Source organism: Haematobia irritans, chromosome 2 (assembly GCF_050003625.1).
Source record: "Haematobia irritans isolate KBUSLIRL chromosome 2, ASM5000362v1, whole genome shotgun sequence".
In the NCBI taxonomy this organism is placed as follows: domain Eukaryota; kingdom Metazoa; phylum Arthropoda; class Insecta; order Diptera; family Muscidae; genus Haematobia; species Haematobia irritans.
In genome coordinates, this window is record NC_134398.1 from 171,589,535 (window position 1) to 171,608,697 (window position 19,163).

Below are 19,163 nucleotides of genomic sequence, written 5' to 3' on the forward strand. Positions count from 1 at the left end.
CATGTTTGAGGTGATCATATTCCTTCTCTGCGTGTGGTATCTTAAAACTTCTTAACATCGTTTTCTAAATTGTGAGTTAGTCCATACGTGGTGTATATTAGACAAAAAAGTTATGCATAGGTAAGTCTACAAATAATTACGAATCGATATGGACTTTTGCACGGTACGTGAAGAACCAGAATTGAAATATGGGGCTCGCTTATATGGGGGCTTCAATTATGAACTTGATATGAACCAATTTTTGTGTGATTGGGGATCGATTTATCTGAGGGCTATATATAACGATAGACCGATATGGACCTAGTTAAGCATGGTTGTTAACGGCCATATATTAGCACAATGTACCCAATTACAACTGACTCGGATGACATTTGCTCCTCCAAGTGGGTCCAAAACCAAATCTCGGGATGGGTTTATATGGGGCTAGGTTAGGTTGCATACACAAGGTCGTGGGTTCGATTCCTGCTTCGACCGAACACCAAAAAAGTTTTCCAGCGGTGGAGTATCCCACCTCAGTAATGCTGGTGACATTTCTGAGGGTTTCAAAGCTTCTCTAAGTGGTTTCACTGCAAGGCGGAACTCCGTTCGGACTCGGCTATAAAAAGGAGGTCCCTTGTCATTGAGCTTAACATGGAATCGGGCAGCACTGATAAGAGAGAAGTTCACCAATGTTGTATCACAATGGACTGAATAGTCTAAGTGAGCCTAATACATCGGGCTGCCACCTAACCTAACCTATGGTTGTTGGATACCATATACTAACATCACGTACCAAATTTCAAAATTTGGTCAATATAAACTTGACGTATTTCTTTCAATTTTGCATTTAAAAAACACCCCTCTGAACACCCCTCATTTTAAAGGTGTGTGTGTGTAGAATGTTGCTCCTATTTTGATTTTGGAATTCACTCTTCAGTTGTCAAAATGCCGTCCAAGCAAGAAGAGCAGCGTATCAAAATTTTGCTCGCGCATCGCGAAAATCCGAGCTACTCGAACGCAAAGCTGGCAAAATCGCTAAAAGTTGCCAAATCAACCGTTACAAATGTAATTAAAGTGTTTGGGGAACGTTTGTCGACAGCCAGGAAGTCTGGATCGGGGGGAAATCGAAAACCGAAAGCCGCTGAGACGACAAAGAGAGTTGCCGGTAGTTTCACGCGAAACCCTAACATCTCTCTCCGAGATGCCGCAAATAAGCTGGGTGTATCGTCTACAACCGTGCATCGAGCAGCTTCCGGGACAGGAGTTTTATACGGCAAAAGGAAGGGGAAAGGTAGCAGATATATTCAAGCACATAAAACTGTCAAAGTTCGCAAAGAAATATCTGGTTTGGCAAGCCATCTGTACCTGTGGCTTGAAAAGCAGCATTTTCATAGCTTCCGGGACTGTCAACCAAGAAATTTACGTGAAAGAGTGTTTGAATAAACGTCTGCAGCCTTTCCTGAAGAAACACGGTTGTTCCGTACTGGCCGGATTTGGCAACTTGCCATTACGGTAAAAAGGCCATGGAGTGGAGTGGTACGCCTAAACGATTTCACCGATTTACACGCGTTTTCCCTTGACCAAATTTTGACTGTATCACCCTTTACTCTTCCAAGGGGCTCCGGAGGTCAAATCTGGGGATCGGTTTATATGGGGGCTATATATAGTTATGGACCGATTTCGATCAATTTTTGAATGGGTGCTTGAGGCCATATATTAACACCACGTACCAAATTCCAACTGAATCAGATGAATTTTGGTCTTCCAAAAGGCTCCGGAAGTCAAATCTGGGGATCGGTTTATATGGGGGCTATATATAATTACGGACCGATGTGGACCAATTTTTGCATGGTTATTAGAGACCATATAATAACACCATGTACCAAATTTCAGCCAGATCGGATGAAATTTGCTTCTCTTAGAGGCTCCGCAAGCCAAATCTGGGGATCGGTTTATATGGGGGCAATATATAATTATGGACCGATGTGGACCGGTGGCACACCTTCACCCGAGGGTCCAAATTTTCGATGACGTTGAGGCATAATGGAGGTTCTATGCCGTTAATGTGCCCAATTATCTCATCCTTTAGCTCTTGAATTGTTGCTGGCTTATCGACGTACACCTTTTCTTTCAAATAACCCCAAAGAAAACCCCAAATCACATGATCTTGGCGGCCAATTGACATCGCCATTACGTGAGATAGCACTCAAAAGAGCCATTGTTTCGTTAGCTGTGTGGCAAGTGGCACCGTTCTGCTGAAACCACATATCGTCCACATCCATATCTTCCAATTCGGGCCATAAAAAGTTCGTTGTCATCTCACGATAACGAACACCATTCACAGTAACTGCCTGACCAGCATCATTTGGAAAAAATACGGCCCGATGATGCCGCCAGCCCATAAACCGCACCAAACAGTCACTCTTTGTGGGTGCATTGGTTTTTCGACAATCACTCTTGGATTCTCATTCGCCCAAATGCGGCAAATCTGTTTATTTACGAATCCACTGAGGTGAAAATGTGCCTCATCACCGAAGATGATTTTCTTCGAAAATTGATCATCCACTGTTGTCATTTCTTGGAACCATTCTGCCCATTTACGACGTCCATGGTTCAAATTGAGTAAGTCTGAAATAGAAAAATGTCAAATAAAATTCGGAAAAAAACTTGGCGTTTAGGTGTGGTTCACATCCAACATCGGCCCTTACAATTTAACCACCCTTTACTAACACCATGTACCAAATTTCAGCCGGATCGGATGAAATTTGCTTCTCTTAGAGGATTCGCAAGCCAAATCTGGGGGTCCGTTTTTATGCGGGCTATACGTAAAAGTGGACCGATATGGCCCATTTGCAATACCATCCGACCTAAATCAATAACAACTATTTGTGCCAAGTTTCAAGTCGATAGCTTGTTTCGTTCGGAAGTTAGCGTGATTTCAACAGACGGACGGACATGCTTAGATGGAGTCAGAATTTCACCACGACCCAGAATATATATATATATATATATATATATATATATATATATATATATATATATATATATATATATATATATATATATATATATATATATATATATATATATATATATATATATATATATATATATATATATATATATATATATATATATATATATATATATATATATATATATATATATATATATATATATATATATATATATATATATATATATATATATATATATATATATATATATATATATATATACTTTATGGGGTCTTAGAGCAATCTTTCTATGTGTTACAAACGGAATGACAAAGTTAATACACCCTCAGTCTATGGTGGAGGGTATAAAAACTATCAAAAACTAAATAAGAATTTATTCTGACTTTTTTATCTAACATATTTATATTCCATATGAACTAACATACAATTTAGAGGGCAATGTTTAACTGTTACCACAACCCAAATAATTCGATTGTGAATTACAGGCTTTAATAGATGTTACTACGCAATCCATGATGGAGGATACATAAGATTCGTCAATATAGTTTTTCGACTTTTTTTTGACAAAAACTCTATTAGTCGATTTTGGAAATTTGCAACCCTATTTTTATCTGAAAAGAAGGAAGTGTGTTAAAGCCACTTCAATTTTTTGTTTTTCTCAAATTATTACGTTAGTATACATTTTACAAAGAAGCCCTATGTTTTCGTCTTATATGTCCCTATTTTACATTTCCGCAATAAACTAAGGACCTTTCCCTTCAAAATTGAATAGAAGAGTTTTATAAAGAACACTACAACCAACAGCCAATTTATTTAGCACAAATTTGTGTAATGTCAAAGCAACTCATTCGTGACTAATCTCCATGAAGTGGAATTCTTCAAATGAAAGGAAGCCAAATATATCAAGACTTACTGGCTATTACATTTATGAGCCTAAATGTCCTTAAGCCTGTATTCAAATCAAAAAATGAAAAACGAAATCCTGTTTTATTCTGTCACTCAGCAATGTTGCTTAAGGAGCTTTGAAGTTTCCTTTAAAATGTTAAGGACATGAGACGATTCAATTTTACGTATTTCACAGTTTTTTTTTTTCGTCAAGGAAATATTAAATTATGTGCCTCTTAATTTCAGAGTAATAAATTTTATGAGGAAACGCCTACTGCATGAATGGTGGTTTATGGTCGATCCATTATTGTTGTGGGTATTTGGGGGATAGGGAACTTGGAACTAACAGCAGTATAATGGAATTCAGTTGCTTCTGACAACCATTGTGGCATACAAAAAAAAAGAAGCAATGAATTCTTTTCAAAATTCCTTTGACCAAACAATTGAGCATTGAAAAACGTGGAAGTTCATTGCCACAGTGTCACCCACACGAGTTATCCGTAGAAATATTGATGGAGGAAACAAAGCGCTAGTCTAAATGGGGGAAGAGATAGGATTTTTTATTTTACTCCCTTTCCTCTTGGCCAAGAATAATGGTTGCACTTAAAATTGGGCAAGTCCTTGAGACATGTTAAAGTTCTTTTTGTTTGGGTTGTCTTCAGATGGACGGATGATTGGTCATTTTTATGGTCCTCTCTGTCATCATATATGATTTTGGATTTCAAATCACAACTTGTTTTTCCATTTCGTTTTGCTTGTAAAATATTTCTGATTTGCAAAGTCTTTGATTTGGCCATGTACGACAAACAATAGTTATTTCTTACAATTTGTGGTTCTTGTCTTGTTTTGTCAATTGGATTTTTGATCCCTATCAGTAATTTAGCATCAATTGTTGTTGCTGTTTACATTCTTTGGCTGCTCCACACTCTTTCTAAGATCACGATAATTTGGACATGTCCACTGGAGGTAATATGATTTGCTATCTTGGTCATTGGCCTCTTGTCAATTCTCTCAAATGTCAAAAAGGGACACATATTATGGGCTATTGGATTAGTTTGGCTGTTTGATAAATGAACATTTTGGAAGTCAAAAACCTTATGGACTTCTATGAAAATAGAATGGCAAGTTTCGTAAAATAAGTTAATTTTGTTTCATTGACTGCATATGCGTTGAAATGCAGGCATAGTTCGGGCTTGGCAATATTGACCATTCAATAAAGATTTCGTTGTCGCAAAAATCATGGGCTCCTTGAAATTAGGACTTTTTTTACGCACCAACGCAGTATGGTGATAAGGACGAAATAAATTTATTTCTCAGTTTTTAACACATCCTTGGTCAAGATGAAATTCTAAGACAATCTAACGATATCCTTCTTTTTGTTCGCCTGTCTGTTCCAATCACGCCACAGCCTTCAATAATAAAGCTATTGTGCTGAAATTTCGCAAGAATGTTAGGCCAAGCTATGTTGGTAAAAAGTTTGATATAAATATACCGCCGATTTGGTTTTTTGAGCTTTTAGACAACTGCAATTGAAATCTTAGATGATATAAATATATATGGCAGCTATATATATTTATATCATCTTCCCTGTATATACCGGTTCGTAGTTATTTCTTCCCTATATATACCGGTCAAGAACTGAATATATACGTTTTGAATCGACCTTTCTTTTGTCTACTATATATCCCGCATGGACTTACTTACAATTTAGAAGATGATGTTAAGAAGTTTTAAGATGCCTTGCCATCGGCCGCAACCAAAGTAATTTAATTGTGGATGACCGTTTTTAGTAGAAATTTCTACGCAATCCATGGTGGAGGGTACATAAGATTCGGCCTGGCCGAACTTACGGCCGTATATACTTATTTGGGTTACAATGGTTTAAATTTTTTTTTTAATATTACTGAAAAATTTGTTAATTACTTAAGACTATAATATAATATCTTATTAATGTATAATTGTGTTACAGCTCCATGCTTTATTTTGTAATTTTGTTGTTATTATTTATTTTAATAAAACAACATTTTTTCGACATGGAGAATTCACTGAAATGTGGTCCGCTGGGTTTATATTGGGTTTAAATCAGACCAGTTTTAGGTATAGTCCCCATATAAACCATTGTTCAGATTTGATTTCCGAAACCCCTTGCAGGAACAAATTTCATGGATAGCATTTCAGTTTCTAAAATATTTGCACCGCTGCAAGAAATGTTATTTGTACGCAAACTTAAATGTATTTTTTTTTAACATCTGACTTACATGAATTTGTCACAACTAATAAATATCCAGGAAATGGAATTTTTAATGGACTAAGAAAATTTCTTGAAGTATTTTTCATGAGACATTTCTAAAAAAAAAAAAAACAAGTAAGTAAAGTCTAAAGTCGGGCGGGGCCGACTATATTATACCCTTCACCACTATGTAGACCAAAAATTTGTGTTACCATTTCAACTCCTTCAAATTTGTTGGGAGTTTTTATGAAGGCTTTTATTAGAAATATTTATATAATTTATATACAATATGGAGAAAATTTTTTGTACTTCTATAAAATCTCTAGAATTAAAATTTAAATCGGCTGACACCCTGGGATGAAACACAATGTTAGTTACAAAATATGGGAAATATAAAGCTAGAGCAATTTTAATGCAATTGTACGAAATAATATTTACGATTTATCGAGAAATACGTATTCGAGATAAAGGAAAATTTAAGTAATATTTAAAATTTTTGCTACAGTGGCGCTTTAACAAGGATATTGGTTAAATCTCGGCATTATATGTGGTCAATTGTGGGTTGTGATATATTATTCGGCCTAGTTTATTTAAAACTCGACCGTTTTGTGGAAAGTGTGGTATTACAGTGTGAAATATGACTACGAAATCTGAACCAATTAGATCAAAAAGCATATTAAATATATTCTCTGTGGAAACTATCGAGTCAACTGAAGGAAACTCCCATTGAAAATGGGTCTAAAGTATGAAATATTCTACTCAACTCTGGCGTATATATACAAAATTTGAAGCAAATCAGGCTTCAACTCTGGCTTTTGTGCAAATCGGACGAAATATATATATGGGAGCTATATCTAAATCTGAACCGAGTTCAAACAAATTTGGCACAGTTAACCATACTATTAAAGGCACTCCTTTTGGAAAATTTGAAGCAAATCAGGGTAAAATTCTGGCTTTAGAGGGCATATAAGTGCAAATCAGACAAAAGGTATATATGGGAGCTATATCTAAATCTGAACCGATTTCAACCAAATTTGGCACAGTTAACCATATTATTAAACGCACACTTTGTGTGAATTTTGAATCAAATCAGGGCAAAATTCTGGCTTTTGAAGCCATATAAGAGCAAATCGGACGAAAGATATATATGGGAACTATATCTAAATCTGAACCGATTTTAACCAAATTTGGCACAGTTAACCTTATTATAAAGCGTACACTGTGTGCAAATTTTGAATCAAATCAGGGCACAATTCTGGTTTTTGAAGCCATATAAGTGCAAATCGGACGGAAGATATATATGGGAGCTATATCTAAGTCTGAACCGATTTTAACCGAATTTGGCACAGTTAACAATATTATTAAACGTACTCCTTGTGCTAAATTTGAAGCAAATCAGGGTAAAATTCTGGCTTTTGAAGCCATATAAGTGCAAATCGGACGAAAGATATATATGGGAGCTATATCTAAATCTGAACCGATTTAGCTGATGTTTTGCAGGTGTGAATCGACGGAAAATAAAACAGTGTCATTAAATTTAATAGCACAAAGTAAAATAATTCATTTATTGATTAATTAATTGATTATTGGCTCAAAGAAATTAAGACAAAATATTTAAAGTGTTTTCAGTTTCGCTAATCACCGTCGACTGACTTTACTTCATCTTTCTTCTCCTCCTATCCATCAACAGAGTTGCATATCACTCGGTAGGGACGTGCATATAATAGGTGTTTTCACATTCGGCCTTTCCTGACGATCTAGGCGGCCTCGCCAGATGTTTCGTCATCATCCTCTTCAAACGGTGGCAAACAACACCAAGGCTTCATTTTATCGGAAGAATATACCGAACAGTAATGTCGGCGTTTACGGTTTGAATTTGGTAGATCCTCGATTACGTAGCGATCGTTAGCTAAAACCTTCGTTATTTGAAATGGTCCCTTAAAGCGTGGTTCGAGTTTTCTTGATGAGCCTGTACTTCCAGGTTCATTCTCTACAAGGACCAGGTCACCAGTTTTGTAGCTTGTTGGCGTTTTATGATCAGCGTCGTACCGTTGTTTTGCATATGCCCGTCTTTGTTGTATATTAGCGGAAGCCTCTTCCCGTATCTTTTGCAATTGCTCGTCATCAATTGACGTTTCGTTGTGTAGAGCTAAGACAATTTTATTCTTCAAAATATCACGAGGGGTATATCCAAACAATAATTCATTGGGTGATTTCATCGTTGTTTGATTTTTATTCGAATTCATAGACCATTGAATATTTCTTAGATGTTCATCCCATCGTTTATCTTCGTTTGACGTCGGCAATAACATATCCAGAATAGTGCGATTAGCACGCTCGACTTGCCCGTTGGCCCTGGGCGTTCTGACTGCATTTAAGATATGAGTAATGTCATTATCGTGGCAATACGACTCGAAATCCTTAGACGTAAAAGCCGTACCTCGATCTGAGATAATACGAGTAGGTACGCCAAAATAACTGCTAACATCTTTCAAAATCTCAAGTACGTGTTTCGTAGCCGTATTCTTGACAGGTCGTATGATGACATATTTAGTAAAAGAGTCGATTAAAACCAAAATATGCTCATTTCTCCTAACGCTCTTGGGAAACGGACCCAAATGGTCCAAATGTATCGTGTGAAATGGTATAGGTTCGCATTCGCCAAAATGGTACTCACCCTCTTGTTTACCGCCTGGTCGCTTATTGTATGCGCACTCAATACAAGATTTTACATACGATTTAACGAAATTACGCATACGAGCAAACCAAAAATTCTTCTGCAACCGCTCAATTGTTTTGTCCACACCAATATGGCCTACACAATCGTGATGATTTTGGACCAGCTTCCAACGAAGTGATTTAGGAACTACCCACAATAACTGACCTGATGACTTACGAAATAGTCGCTGATGTTCTACGGCATAATCCTTCTTGACTTCGTTATCACCCATGTTGATTCTTTCGACGATTTTCTGTAAATCGGGGTCTTGCATTTGCATAGCGTACAACCAATCATTATCATCGATTTCGGTTTTCATAATACGCATTGTAGCCGTATCCGGTTCTTGACATGTATTAGTTGGTGCTCGACTCAGAGCGTCGACGTGATCCATTTGAATTCCTTTTCGATGTTCCAACATGATTTCAAAATCTTGAACCTTCAACCACCATCGCGCTATTCGAGGGATAAGCTCACGTTTCTGCATAACTGTGGTGATGGCGTTACAATCGGTTATCACTTTAATTTGTTTACCGTAGATATAATACTTGAATCTCTCTAGGCTCTCAACCACAGCCAACGTCTCAATAGCTATGGAAAACTTGTTCGGCTGAAGTTGTAGCACGGCTATAATAGGCTATCGGCTTAAGATCATCTCCTTCTCTCTGTAGCAGTACACTGGCCAGACCTACAGCACTCGCATCAGTGTGTAATTCATGTTCTGCGTCAACTCGATATGGCACGATTACAGGATGTGAAATCAAACGTTGTTTTAATTCCTCGAAAGCCATCTGTTGATCTTCTTGCCACTGGAATTTAGCCTCTTTTCGCAACAATTTACGCAACGGTTCGGATATGATGGCAAATGCAGGCACAAATTTTCGAAAATAGCCACAAAGACCCAAAAATCTTCGCACATCAGTAATATTCGACGGAACACTAAATTCGGCAATGGATTTTGTCTTCACCTCACCGGGACTTACGCCTTCGCTGTGTAGCTCGTGGCCTAAATACTGAACTGTCGCCTTGAGAAAGTCACATTTCCTCAAATTAAGCGTCAAATTTAATTTCCTTAAAACTTCAAAAACACGCTCAAGTTTCTCGAACATCTCGCTCGTTGTCTCACTGGCTACGACTATATCGTCCATGTAATGGTACATATCTCCGGGTCGTGTCTCACTCTTTACGCGAGCCATGAGGCGTTGAAAAACTGCCGGGGCGTTCTTCAACCCGAAAGGCATGCAGTTAAATTCGTATAGTCCATCCGGAGTAATAAATGCCGTATACTTTCGACTGTCAGACTCTATCGGTATCTGATAGTAACCACTATTCAAATCGAGTACACTAAAAAGTTTGTATTTCAAAACCTCTTGAAGTTGTTCTTCGATATTTGGAGTTGGAAAGTTCTCCTTAACTGTAAACCGATTTAGACGTCTGTAATCGACACAGAGTCTGTCACTACCGTCTTTTTTCTTTACAAGCACTATCGGACTAGCATATTCGGAATGCGATTCTGATATTATACCACTTTCCAGGAGATCCTTGACCATACCCGACACTATTTCCCGTTTAGGTTCCGGAATACGATACGGTTTCTGCGTGATCGCTTCACCTGCTGTCAACTCAATTCTCATCTCCAATACATTTGTCTGTCCGATTTCGTTTACGTTATTAGAAAACACATCACTAAATTTATTTAGAATTTCCATTAATCTCATTCGTGTTTCAACATCGTCGGTACCGCAACGTATTTGAGCCTCGTCAATTCTCTTAACCATTTGGACTTTTGCCTCCTCAAATTTCACTGATCGACAGCGAAGTACCGCACGAATGTCATTGTTTACAAAAATGTCACTTCCGAGTAAAATATCCGTAGTTAATTCACTATCTGATATCACGTATAAGTCAATTTCCAGGTCTATTTCATCCATTCTCATACAAACAGTAATTTTTTCATTCAATTCACCGGTGCCACCACATATTCCGTTTATCCGCATCGAGCATTTCTTCGAAGCGCCAATTTGTCCAGCCTTAGAACGACGTACCATGCTTATTTCACTACCGGTATCGAGAAATGCAGTATATTTTCCTCCATTTATCAGCACTGTCTTTGCGTCTTTATCACCCGATTCGACTCTCGTGGCTAGCTTTATTGTTTTTCCACAATCTTGAGGCTCGTTTCGCGGGTGTACCTTATTACAGTCTTTGCAACGTGATCGTTTCTGCGGCTCTGTACACTTACTCGAAATATGACCGGTAATTCCACAATTATAACACACGATTTGATTCGATTTTTCAACTGTCTTCTTCGCGCCCGTTTCAATCTTATTGGTAGGAATGTCCTTACGTATCTGGCGATCACTGTTAAAATTCTTTAAATTGCTTAAATAAGACTCGAGAGTCTCCCGCATTTCCTTCATAGAATTAAAACGCATTGCGGCAATAGCGATTTGCAATTCACGATATTTTAATCCTTCTCGCGTATATTTGACCACAGATGCTTCGTCTAAATTATACCGTCTTCCTAGCGCACTCATTCGGAAACAATAATCGGTTACCCGTTCAGCTTGTTGTCTCACAGCACTGCTCATTTTGTAGTGGATGTCCGCTGCGTCGAGTTGGGAACCAAATTCTGCCATCAAAGCGCTTGAAAAATCCGCCCATGAGACATAAATGTCAGATGAAGCATCCAACCACAATTTTGATGCACCTTTCAGCTTACCATACACTGCTAGAAGAACGCCTTTATCGTCCCATCGATATGCGTGAATCGATTTATTAATCCGATCAATAAATTGCTCAACAGAAAACAATGAATCTTTTGATGGGTCATATTCTGGAATGGTGTCAGCAATATCCTTAACGTTATAACTTCGCATCATCATACCGTCGTTAGTTGGATTTGACTGTCTCGTTGTATTTTCTGCAGCCACCTCAATACCACCAACATCCACCGGTGTATTATTCGCGTTGCTGTTGCCACTTTGCAACAACGCCATCATCCCCTGCATCATGTTACGTAGGTCATCTATTTGTTGCTGCATGACGCTAGCCTCGTTTACGCCCTTAATTTCGTTTTCATTCATCACGTCCAGTCCGTTTGCATCCACAAACTCGTCCTCCGAAATAATTTCGTCCTCCAAATTCACTTTGTTTTTACCAACAGCAACAACCTCCTTCTTGTCCAAAACTTGCATCAGCCGTTTTATTAACTCTTGCCTATCTCCCGTCGTAGGCAAACCAAGTCGTCGTAGTCTCTCTCTTAAACTCGTTGTACGTAAATTCGAAATAATCATTTAGCCGCTACCGTCTGTTTTTTTCTACACCGTTCGTAAACACACATAAAATTTTACCAATTTTCTACTCGTTACAATTCGTATACGTTAAAAATTCAAAATTTCTCGCCCGTATTTTTGTATGTCTCACGCACATACACACACCAATACATTTGCTCGTTGTCTATTCGTTTGTCTCACCGAAACTATGACATGATCATAATGACCGATGCAGACACTTAATTCACGTTTTGCCGTCCTTAATTACGTTCTTATTCTCGCTTCTGCCTACGTTCATTCATAGAAGTGCTGTGACTTTAACACACACACAACCATGCCAATACATTTGGTTGGCCTCGTAAAGTTATGAAAGCACACACACGTTCACGCGACGATCATAACTCTGTCAATTCATTCGTCGTTTTCCATACAAAACAAAAACTCACAACCGCACATTACAACTTTAATTTCATTATGTACGCGAATTCAATCTCACTTCTGAACTGTGAATCGACGGAAAATAAAACAGTGTCATTAAATTTAATAGCACAAAGTAAAATAATTCATTTATTGATTAATTAATTGATTATTGGCTCAAAGAAATTAAGACAAAATATTTAAAGTGTTTTCAGTTTCGCTAATCACCGTCGACTGACTTTACTTCATCTTTCTTCTCCTTCTATCCATCAACAGAGTTGCATATCACTCGGTAGGGACGTGCATATAATAGGTGTTTTCACACAGGTTTTACGTGACCGACAAAACATTAAGATGTACAAAATTTGAAGAGATCGGTTCATAAATACGTGAATTATGATCAAATCGGTGATATATGGCAGCTATATCTAAATCTGAACCGATTTTTTCCAAAATCAATAGCGATTGTCTTTGACCCGAAGAAAGACCCCTTGCAAAAATTGAGGACGATCGGACTTAAATTGTGAGCTAAACTTTGTGCACAAAATTACATATACAGACAGACGGACGGACGGATAGACAGACAGACGGACATCGCTAAATCGACTCAGAATTTAATTCTAAGCCGATCGGTATACTAAAAGATGGGTCTATGACTATTATTTCTTGGCGTTACATACAAATGCACAAACTTATTATACCCTGTACCACAGTAGTGGTGAAGGGTATAAATATCAAGCAGAAAAAATCATAGACTATGTCCATCAAAAATTAAAGATTACTACATAAAATATACTGCCACTTTGGAAAGTAAATGTTCACGTTATTAAGAGCATCTCTTTGGGAAAAGACAACAATATAAGTAAAATAAGTTTTATTGAAATCAACTGGGATAAAAGGAATACCAAAGACAACGACAGTAAAAAGGAATTATTTTATGAACTTGGGTTGCTTGTGCAACCACAACCTATCAGTCCATCGTTTGAATTTTTAAAATAGGGATGCAGGTTGGCGACTCAAACCGGTAAAGGTGAAATAATTGAAAAACGTGGTATCTGTTTATATTTCAGGTAATTGATTATGCAAAAAAAAATGTTCCAAAAATTTGTATAAAATATTTGGAACATAAAACGAAAATTACGTAGCAAAAAATATTATTTAAAACCATATTTCTTAATAACTACTTATTATATTATTATTATTATTTTTTTTTTTTGCATATACTAAGGGGTTGTAAAATGATTGCAACTAGGCTGTATACGAGATATTGTTTCCTGTTTTCTTTAAAATAGAGAATTTTCTCATTTTTTCCTGAGAATTTAGCTCTTTCATACCATATCCGTAACTAAATCCCTTGCTCTATCTATCTTAAGCTTGTAATTTGGTGTGTAATGGCATGAAATATCAAAATATACTTCAAGTCAATGTCCCCACCATGTCGAAAGCTATTGAAAATGCCTTACTCGCAAATTTCGCATAAATCACGAAATGCCTTTTTTGTGTGCCCACTAAAGATCACAGTAGCGTAAAATTGAAATATCGTGATTTCAGCTTTTTTCCTTCTTCTAGCGTAGGTATTACTTCAAGTCAATGGAGAGGAGACGATAGAATTAATGCTGCATTCCCCAAAAAACGAAATGGAAATAACACAAAAAGAAAATAAGGCGAAGCATTTTTTTATAGAACGGAAACATTATTGCTCTAAAATAAATTATGACAACAATTCAAGCATCACAAGACCGCGTGTCCATATACCTTCAAACAAAAGTAAGGGTAAGATTAAATATTGAGAAAAGTTAGCCCTTAACATCGACCGCATTAATACCCGTCTTAATGACAACTCCAAGCAACAGTAAAATAAAGGTTGGATTGTGCCTCATGAATACTTTTATTTTCAACGGCGGTGTGGGTGTGAAAATTTTAAAATATAATAAAATCATACTGTAAATGGGACGGTGAATGGGACGATGAATGGATTACCTTAGGATATTTCCAGAGTGCAAATGGCTAGATATGGTTTTTTGGTCAAATAAAATGCATACACCGAAAAAAATATTGTCTATGCTGACACATTTCTCTGATATAAAGTTTTTTCCCTTGAAAAAATATCGAAAAAAATATTGTCTATGCTGACACATTTCTCTGATATAAAGTTTTTTCCCTTGTCCTTACAATTAAGTGATTCGACTTAAAATTGGATATTCACCTGAAGGAAAAAAAATTTGTTTGAAAATAATATTAGAAACAAATTTTTTGTATATGTTTAGCTCAATGACAAGCGACCTACATTTTATAGCCGAGTCCGCTTAGAGAAGCTTTGAAAGACAGAAATGTCACCAGCAATAAAGGGGGGGGGGGGGGATAATCCACCTCTGAAAAATTTTTCGTGTTCAGTCAAGACAGTGATTGAACCCACGACCCTTTCTTTGTATGCAAAGCGGTGGCTCGCTTACTGTCAGACCCAATAATGTGTATATATTTCTGGGGTGATGAAATTCTGAGCCGACCTGGCGATTTCGATCCATTCTTCTGTTAAAACCACTCTAACTTGTTATTGGTGTAGGTCGTATTGTCTCTTGGAGAACGTCGGTATATGCCTTCTAAAAACCACGTCAAAAATTGCTCCATATCGGTCTATAATTCCATATACACTCCACCGGTACCTGAGTTATGGTGGCCGATCGAAGAGGTAAATGTTCAGCCAAACCCTTTCATGCAGGAGGGAACAAAGGATTCGCTGTGGGCAAATTATCGAGTCTCATTTTCGATATGCATCACACATATGCATCGTAAGTGTAAACAAGTATATACGGCCGTAAGTTCGGCCAGGCCGAATCTTATGTACCCTCCACCATGGATTGTGTAGGAACTTCTACTAAAGGCTGTCATCCACAATCGAATTACTTGGGTTGCGATAACACTTGCCGATGGCAAGGTATCGTAAAACTTTTTAACACTGTCTTCTAAATTGTAAGTTAGCCCATACGGGGTATATATTAAACAAAAAAAGGCCGATTAAATACATATATAATATAGTTTGACGAAATTTTCTATAGAAATGAAAACTTGACAAAATTTTCTATAGAAATAAAATTTTGACAAAATTTTCTATAGAAATAAAAACTTGACAAAATTTTCTATAGAAATAAAATGTTGACAAAATTTTCTATGGAAGTAAAATGTTGACAAAATTTTGTATAGAAATAAAATGTTGACAAAATTTTCTACAGAAATAAATTTTTTACAAAATTTTCTATAAAAATAAAATTTTGACAAAACTTTCTATGGAAATAAAATTTTGACAAACATTTCTATAGAAATAAACGTTTGACAAAACTTTCTATAGAAAGGAAATTTTGACACAACTTTCTATAGTAATAAAATTTGACAAAATTTTCTATGGAAATAAAGTTTTGGTAGATTATTTTTGGCGATATGGACCAATTTTTGTGTAATAAGTCATCGGCAATATATAACTAAAGACCGATATTGACCAATTTTTACATGGCTGTTAGAGGCCATATATTGACAAAATGTACCAAATTTCAACCGCATCGGATGACTTTTGCTATATATAATTATGGACCGATATGGACCAATTTTTGCATGGTTGTTAGATACCATATACTAACACCATGTACCAAATTACAACTGGATCGGATGAATTTCGCTCCTCCAAGAGGCTCCTGAGGTCAAATCTGGGGATCGGTTTATATGGGAGCTATATATAATTATGAACCGATATGGACCAATTTTTGTATGATTGTTAGAGACTATATACTAACACCACGTACTAAATTTCATTTTGCTCCTCCAAGAGGCTCCGTAGTTCAAATCTGGGGATCGGTTTATATGGGAGCTATATATAATTATGAACCAATATGGACCAATTTTTGCATGGTTGTTAGAGGCCGTATACTAACATCAGGTACCAAATTTCAACAGGATCGGATGAATTTTGCCCCTCCAAGAGGCTCCGGAGGTCAAATCTGGGGATCGGTTTATATGGGGGCTATATATAATTATGGACCGATATGGACCAATTTTTGCATGGTTCTTAGAGACCGTATACTAACATCAGGTACCACATTTCAACCGGATCGGATGAATTTTTCCCCTCCAAGAGACTCCGGAGGTCAAATCTGGGGATCGGTTTATATGGGGGCTATATATAATTATAGACCGACATGGACCAATTTTTGCATGAGTGTTAGAGACCGTATACTAAGACCACGTACTAAATTTCAACCGGATCGGATGAATTTTGCTCCTCCAAGAGGCTCCGGAGGTCAAATCTGGGGATCGGTTTATATGGGAGCTATATATAATTATGGACCGATATGGACCAATTTTTGCATAGTGGTTAGAGGCCGTATACTAACATCATGTACCAAATTTCAACCGGATCGGATGAATTTTGCTGCTCCGGGAGGCTCCCCAAGCCAAATTTGGGGATCGGTTTATATGGGGGCTATACGTAAACGTGGTCCGATATGGCCGATTTTCAATATCATCCGACCTACATCAATAACAACTACTTGTGCAAAGTTTCAAGTCGATAGCTTGTTTCGTTCGGAAGTTAGCGTGATTTCCACAGACGGACGGACAGCCGGACAGACGGACAGACGGACGGACATGCTTAGATCGACTCAGAATTTCACCACGACCCAGAATATATATACTTTATGGGGTCTTAGAGCAATATTTCGATGTGTTACAAACGGAATGACGAAGTTAATATACCCCCATCCTATGGTGGTGGGTATAAAAAAGTAACAAACGTCGCAAACTCAAAATATTTCAATCACGTCATATAAGGAATTTAAATAATTATATACGGCAATAAGTTCGGCCAGGCCGAATTTTATGTACCCTCCGCCATGGATTGCGTACAAACTTCTACTAAAGGCTGCAAACCGCAATCAAATTACATGGGTTGTGGTAACACTTGCCTATGTCAAGGTAGGGAGTCTATAAATACACGAACGAAACAGACTGTTTTTCATATATTTGGGTGTAAAAATTATATGTTTGGAATTCAAATTTTTAACCACAATATTTTTAAGTGCAAGCATATAATGTTCATAAACTAGCATAACATGTTTGGGACATATATGTTAATATATTACAACATATTATGTTTGGGACATAAAATGTTTGTAAATATAATATGCTTGAATAATTGAAAAATCCACCCAAATCTTAAAAATTGAATTTTTTATATGAAAAACTTATTTTGGTCATATCTCCTAAACTAAGCGTCCTAGAGCGAAAAGGACGATAATTCGTGATCATATCGGTCGTTAAAATTGAAAATCCACTCAAATCCTAAAAAATGTAAATTTTTATATGAAAGACTTCTTTTGGCCATATCTCCTTAAATATGCGCCTTAGAGCGAAAAGGACGATAATTCGTGACCACCCTCAAAAAATTGAAAAATCCACCCAAATCCTAAAAAATTTTCACTTGTTATATGAAAAACTTCTTTTGGCCATATCTCCTAAACTAAGCGTCCTAGAGCGAAAAGGACGATAATTCGTGACCACCCTCAAATAATTCAAAAATCCACCAAATCCAAAAAAAATTGAAATTTTTATATGAAAAACTTCTTTTGGCCATATCTCCTAAACTAAGCATCCTAGAGCGAAAAGGACGATAATTCGTGACCACCCTCAAAAAATTGAAAAATCCACCCAAATCCTAATAAATTTAATTCTTATATGAAAAACTTGTTTTGGACATATTAGGAGATATGGCCAAAACAAGTCTTTCATATAAAAATTTACATTTTTTAGGATTTGAGTGGATTTTTCGCCTAAGAGCGAAAAGGACAATAATTCGTGACCACCATCAAAAAATTGAAAAATCCACCCAAAACCTAAAAAAAATTGAAATTTTTATATTAAAAACTTATTTTGGCCATATCTCTTTAAATATGCGTCCTAGAGCGAAAAGGACGATAATTCGTGACCACCCTCAAAAAATTCAAAAATCCACCCAAAACCTAAAAAAAATTGAAATTTTTATATTAAAAACTTCTTTTGGCCATATCTCCTTAAATATGCGTCCTAGAGCGAAAAGGACGATAATTCGTGACCACCCTCAAAAAATTCAAAAATCCACCCAAATCCTAAAAAAATTGAAATTTTTATATGAAAAACTTCTTTTGGCCATATCTCCTAAACTAAGCGTCCTAGAGCGAAAAGGACAATAATTCGCGACCACCCTCAAAAAATTGAAAAAACCACCCAAATCCTAAAAAAATTGAAATTTTTATATGAACAACTTCTTTTGGCCATATATCCTAAACTAAGCGTCCTAGAGCGAAAAGGACAATAATTTGTGACCTCAAAAAATTGAAAAATCCACTCAAATCCTAAAAAAATTGAAATTTTTATATTCAAAACTTCTTTTGGCCACATCTCCTTAAATATGCGTCCTAGAGCGAAAAGGACAATAATTCGTGACCACCCTCAAAAAATTCAAAAATCCACCCAAATCCTTAAAAAAATTTAAATTTTTATATGAAAAACTTCGTGACCACCCTCAAAAAATTGAAAAATCCACCCAAAACCTAAAAAAATTGAAATTTTTATATGAAAAATTTCTTTTGGCCATATCTCCTTAAATATACGTCCTACAGCAAAAAGGACGATAATTCGTGACCACCATCAAAAAA